The 6,907-nt window shown below is 27.0% G+C and overlaps 1 non-coding gene across 1 annotated transcript; it reads left to right on the forward strand.

Annotated features, from left to right (window-relative positions):
* Positions 1–4,839: 4,839 nt before the first annotated feature.
* Positions 4,840–4,928, forward strand: Trnam-cau (transfer RNA methionine (anticodon CAU)). Its single transcript is given in 2 exon segments — positions 4,840–4,876; positions 4,893–4,928. It is a non-coding gene; the product is annotated as a tRNA-Met (tRNA).
* Positions 4,929–6,907: the final 1,979 nt, after the last annotated feature.

Consider the following 6,907-nt stretch of genomic DNA (forward strand, 5'->3'; position numbering starts at 1 on the left):
ATAAAATTTCCTGGCATTTTTAGTGATTTTCTTACAAATACAATCTCGATATATATATATATATATATATATATATATATATATATGTAAGCACTTAAAATTTTAGAAGCAGATGGCAGTTTCGAAGACATTGAAGAGACTTTGCATTCGTTTTATTCTCTCTCGGGAGGCAGGCATGATTTATTTACAAGAAGGCGCGGACATGGCACGTCCGCTCTCTGCGCGGCACAAAAACAGATGTGGGAAAGAGCGAGAAATAAATTATCCCTCGTCTTATATAACATGAGATATTGATAGGGAAAATATTTTTTTACAATGCTAATATATTAATAAGATTCTGATAGGGATTTCTGACGCATGTCAATCACAAGTAAGGGAAACACAGGGATCTTTTAAAAAGAATGTGCTTATTGGACATTTTTCTGTCTCGTCGCAGAGCGTGTGAAAGTGCAAATGTAAGCATTTTTACAAAGATTCTCTTGAATTAATTAAGTAGAGGAAGTGGAATTGGATCAGGAAATAAGAGAATATTTTAGAATAAAGTTACTATGGATTAAATTAAGATAAAACTTTGGGAATTAATTGGGATTTAAATTAGAGTTTAAAATGTCACTACACACACACACACACACACATATCATTTTTGTGCATCACTTTATGTAGAGTCTTGCAGGAAATTGCAATCGTTGATAAAAACGTCGTAACTGCATTTATTGTTGATGTAAAAGGGAAATATTTTTTAGATATTATTGTTATAAAATCTGATTCATGCTCACTGGAGAGAAATGCGGCGCAGTTTTATTGCTAGGAATATGAAGCAAAAATAGAGCAAAAAAAAAAAAAAAAAAGTCAATCCGCGGAATTACAAAATTTCAGCAAGGGAACTTCCCAAAAGGAATGACACTGGAATGAGAAACTAGTAAAGAATTGCTCGGGCAACAATTTAAGACAGTAAATGTTATCATGCTATTACATCCTGAGAATAACTGGGAAACTATTGCAACTCATAAATATTTATATATATAGTAAATAAAAGAAAGCATAGTAGATGAAACAGCAATCAACGTGAAATTATAAATTTATTCTTCTTTTTCATGATTAAACAAAATGTTCAATTTTTTAGCATCCTTTAAAAAATATTTGGTAAATCCATAATTAGAAAGCGACGCTGTCGCTAATGCAAGGCGGGAATTAGTAAAAGAGGCTGTAGAAATGCATCTAGAGGTTATGAAACTTAAAAGGAAATTTTTTCGAATCTAGCTGAGCAGGCATTTATTTCAAACGTTTTATTTCCACATGATAATATAGTTTAACACTGGGCATAAATTAGACCCTAAGAACCTTGAAAAAGAAAAACACCAATAAAATCAGGTTTAAATTCAAATGATTAGAAAATAATTTTTAGATTAGTGACATTTATATTTATTTTGTTAACTATGTCCTTATTTATTGCACCATGAGATAAAAGATGATGATATGGAATAAATATTAAAACAGCGAAGTTTGATTTTGTGATTATAGAAATGATTTTATTTCCAGATGGTTGGTTCTATTTGTATAAAGAGGGCATTCGCTTACTAATTACTAGATGTTTTTGGATACCACATGGTGCGTCGAGAATATTGATTGTATTTACTTCTAATTAAATCTCTTATGGTAATATTATTGATTCCTTCACAAAAATATTTTTAAGAATCAAATTGCGATATAAATTAGAGGCGTGTTGGTTTATTAGCTTTTGTGCTGTTTATGTTCATTGTGTATATGGATTAGCAATCCATCCAAGGTGGACATTTCCACCTTCCAAAGAATATTTTTGCCAGATTTGGTAACTCTAAGTTTAACGGTCAGTCTTGTTTGAGTCAGTCTTGCTAATGCCAGTGGCATACATACATAAAATGACGCCCAGGGTACTTACCAAAATAACACCCTATTCCAGTCTTTTATTTAAATTACTATTCTCAGATCCTCTCCCCCTCCCCCGAAAAAAATGTTATGCCAGGGTAAAGAGTTGAAGTTAAGTCTAAATAATTACATTTGAAACATTTTCAACTAATATGTTATTTATTTATTTGGTATAAATAAATTAATTATATAATTTGTGAACATCTAATAAATTCAGTGATCCATTCTTTAAAAAATTCAAATATCATGACACATGCTTAAGTTGTTCTACAAATAGAAATCTATGAATACCAGAAATCGAATTTTGAACAAAAAGATATTTGTGAGACAATCTTTTTTTCTAATCTGAAGTACAAATGATAATGTAAAGTATCGTTTTAATTTTGAAAATAATTGCATACGAAATTAAAGATGGTAGAAATCTAATTCAAAAGTATTTTTAAAAAAAATAATTAATATACTTTTTAAAAAAATCAAATTAGAGTCAATTTTTAGTAGTAAAACATTTCAATTGCTTATTCATTCAGAATTCTTTTTATTTTAATATCGAAGTAAAGATTTAAATAACATAGACGTTTCACAAGAGTCTTTGAGATGCTTCGTTTTTAAAGAAAATATATTTCAAATATTCAGAAAGTTGTTTTTTGTTGAATTAATTTTAGAAAATAACTAAAAAAAATTGACGATATGATCATTAAAGATATAAAAAAAGAATAAAATACTTACTAAGATATTTACTTTTATAAGAAACTAACTTATTGAAACTTAAATATTTGTTTTTAAAAAATTCAAAAATGCTATTTTTAAATTAAATGACGACAATAAGTTAATATATTGCATTTTTTTAAAAGTGAAAATAAGAATTCGGCACTAAAGTTTAGTAAATGTAAATAATTAACATTTTTATGAAATTTATATATTCTAGATTAATGAAATTTAGAGCAATTATATGATTAATTATTTATTATCCATATTATGCAAAAATTAAATGATTACTGTCTGTCAGAACTTCTCAAACTGAATTGCTTGGAGGAAATAGAGCTGAATTTCAGAGAAGAATTCTCATTCAAATGCAACGTTAATGTTAGTAGCTCAAAAAGCAACAGATAGCTTTTTGTTATATCCACTCTTTACCATTACATACCTTTTTTTTTTTTGCCAAAAATTTCTTTAAACATCGCATTTTTATTATTAATGAAATTTATTCCAGGCTTTCATTCAATTTAGTTTATAGCATTTCTATGCAATCTTTTAATCATTTCTTAGCACTTTGATAAGAATGTTTTGTGAATAAATTATAACCTTTTTAGTTTATTTGTATAAAATCCGATATCCCGTTGAGTTTTGTTTTATTAAATTCAACTATATTAATTTGCATAACACACACAAGCTGAGACAAATATATTTATATTTGCCTTTTAGCTCATTAATCAAAAAAATATTGTCAAATGTCCATGACCGCTCTTTCAGAAGAGATGCTTGCATATGGAATTTAAATAATTTCGCAACTGAATATATAGAAACATTAAAATGGAAGAAAAAAATCTTTATTTTTGATTTTAAGAATTTTTACTTTTGACCAGAGAGATAAGAGTTCAAAAAGTATTTTTAATTAAATTCAACTAATTTAATCCGCAATTTTGTGCACCCCTTGCAATGGCATCCAGGAACTTGCCTTGCCTTACTTATCCTATTAGCAAACTAGCCACTAACTAATGTACACTCATTTATCTGTATTATTAGTACAGATTAGGTTTGGTAAAATTTGTTTTTTTTTTTTTTGAAAAAAAAAAAAGAAAAAAAAAACTGACACGAAAGAAAGGGGAAAAAAATTTGTCGAAGTCATATTTGAAAGTGGAAAACGAACCGTGATGATAAGCTCGACTTGAAAGATTTTCGCAAGTTACTGCGATAAAGATAAGATGAGATATGTTTCCTTGACGTATTTTTGAGCAATGCTGATAAGTGACTTATCTAATATAGCACCAGTAATGATGCTTATCAAACGTCAATAATTCGTCAGTTTCGTGATTCTGTAACAGAATAAGATAAATGTTTTCATTGATCACTAAAAATTCCAGTGGCGTAACCATGGGATAGGTCAAGGGGTTATAATTTCTCTAAAAGATAGTCTTTGGTAGTGCCTAGGTGACCAATATTAATGCCTTTATTTTACTAAAGTTAGATATGATGAGATGGGGGGAAAATGATGAAATTAAAAACAAACAAACTAAATGAACATTTCTAAAATTGCTATGAAGTTGATTAATTTTTTTAAGTAAAGAAAATATGACAGAAGGAAAAAATGCACAAAATAAAAAAAAAAATTAAATTAAAAAAAACTATTTGGTTGACTTTTTAAGATAAATATTTATTTTAAAAAAATGAACTGAAGAATTCTTCTTTGTTCGCAATAACTTTTTTTTTTAATTAACTGAGATATCTTCTTTAGATCACCCCCACCCACCCTCCGCGACTCCTTTTTTCAATCAGAAGCAATTTTTGTCCCGATTTTTTTTTCTTTACTCCCAAATTTATACAATTTAGTCAAACAACACAAAACACTTTAAAAGGCGTATAGTTAATATAATATTACAATAATTAAGCTATTTATATTAAACAGTTATATTTTTAAATTATCATACTTTTAACTAACACTGTTAAAGTAGAAATACTTTTTTACAGTTATGTTTCCTTTCTAAACTATTGAATTTCGGTGAATCGCATGTCGTTCGATTTCTAATGAATTCGCAATCCTAGAGTTACAAATAATAAAAATAAACTAGTCAATCCAGATGATTTTTAAATGTCGGTTCAGAAGTTTTAACTCACTTTTATTAATCATTTTCACTTAAAAAAAATATTTATCTTCACGCAACTCGAATCGTTAAAAGAAAAATGTATATGAACTTTTGCGATGCAACTGCAGTCGAAGCCTCGGTAGCGCAGTAGGCAGCGCGTCAGTCTCATAATCACTCTCTTGAGTAATCTGAAGGTCGTGAGTTCGATCCTCACCCGGGGCAGTTTCTTTTTCTTTTTCATTTCGGTCATTCTCAACTTGTGTGACCGTAGTAGATAAATCTTTTAATTCTGAGTATGTATTTCCCTAGCTTCATTTATAAAATATTTTCTTATCAAATTTATTTTTTAGACTTCTTGTTCAGAAACCGGTAGAAAAGAAATTTCAAGTTCTTTTTGTCCTAACCATAGAAAAATATTACATTCTTAAAAACCAAATTCTAAATAGTTAAAAAAATTAAATTAATTATAATATAAAATAAAGGGGATTCGAACCTTTATCCCGATACTTTGTTGCATATAATGATTTAGCATTGATTCGGTTATTTTTAAACTATTTTTTTAATTTAACCTTAATTACAGCAACTGCAATAGTGCCAGTATAATTGCGGTTTAAAATTGGAAAGTATTGTTAATTTTAATAAATATATTTAAATATTTATTAAAATTAAAAAAATAATTTAGAAGTAAAATTTATGTCACTAAAAAACTTATTTATTTTTATTTTTAAAGAGACAATCATAAACTGAAATTATTGAGGAAAAATGCTTAAATTTCGAATAATTTCAATTTAAAATTCAATTAAAGTTTTATAAAATACTCTGTTTGTGAGCACCTATTACATATTTGGGAAGTAATTTTTAGGAAATAATTACTTCCCAAATTTAGTATTTCTGTTTCCAATATTTTATCTTCAAGAATGTTTTGAAAGATTTTTTTTATATCATGCAACTCGCTTCCTAAAAATCTTGTAATACACTTTACAAAATGTATACTTGCTAATAAGCATTATCAAGGTAAAATTTTCTCTATGCGTAGTACATTTTTGTCAAGAAAAGAGAAGAAAAAGAAGAAGAAAAAAAGGGGGGGAGAAAGAAAGAAAGAAAAGAAAAGAAAAAAATAAATAAAGATAGAAAGAAAGAAAAAAAAAAAGAAAAGGAAAGGAAAATTTTAAAACGTTCTAGAATTTTTGGTGCTTTCCATTTTTCTATTTAAAAAAATTGTATATTCTATATTTCCTTGAGAAATTAAAAAGCAAAAATTAAAATATTTATTACAGGAATATCCAATTAACTTTTAAACACAAAACAAAAAAAGATGTAAAAGAAAAAAAGATTTAGTACATTTAAACATGAAGCATTTTATTATCATCTGACGTCATTGATTATCACAAAATTCAATTGATATAAATTTTAGCAAGAGTTCTGGAACAGAATGATGATGAGATAAAATGAACGATTATTTATGTCCTTAATGACTATAACACGTCTAGAGTAGAAAATTTCCACATTATGATACACTGAAGCTTCGTTTCAGTAAATTTATTAAAATTTAGATTGTAAGATTTTTTTATGTATTTTAATGAGAAATTTTCGTGAGATGTGTAAAACCATAATATGCATAATACTCATATTTATTTCAATACTCTAAGAACTCATTTCATTCTCTTTTACGGTTAAATATGAGAATTTTCCTTAGAGACACATTTCTTAAACTTTTTACTGTAATTATAAATAGATATCAACAATAAAAAGTTCTTTTAATAATTAAGTTAGGCAATTAGAATTAATTTTGATTACATGTCCCAGCTTGAATAAACATTACATTTTATTACATTTATGCTTATTACATTTTATTTTTCGCTCTGAAAGTCAGAGATATTGAATTTTTTTTTTTTTTTTTTTTGCATGTTAATTCTTCATAAAAAATACTATATAATGGACAAAAATAATTTTTTTCTGAATTAACTCACTTAAATAGCTTAAATTTTTTTATTAATTTTAAACGTGATTTAATTGATGATAACAGAATTTAAATGAAATAATTTTATAATTCAAAGATAAAGCATTCTTATGCTGCTTATTTACAAAAAAAAGGGGGGGGGGGCGGAGAGAGAAAAGAAGTAAAATACTGTTCGTGAATGGAAAGATCGAATAGTGTCCAATGAATCGTTCTTTGGCGATATTTCAGTAAATTGGCATGT

The sequence above is a fragment of the Argiope bruennichi genome, chromosome 5 (genome assembly GCF_947563725.1).
Source record: "Argiope bruennichi chromosome 5, qqArgBrue1.1, whole genome shotgun sequence".
NCBI lineage: Eukaryota > Metazoa > Arthropoda > Arachnida > Araneae > Araneidae > Argiope > Argiope bruennichi.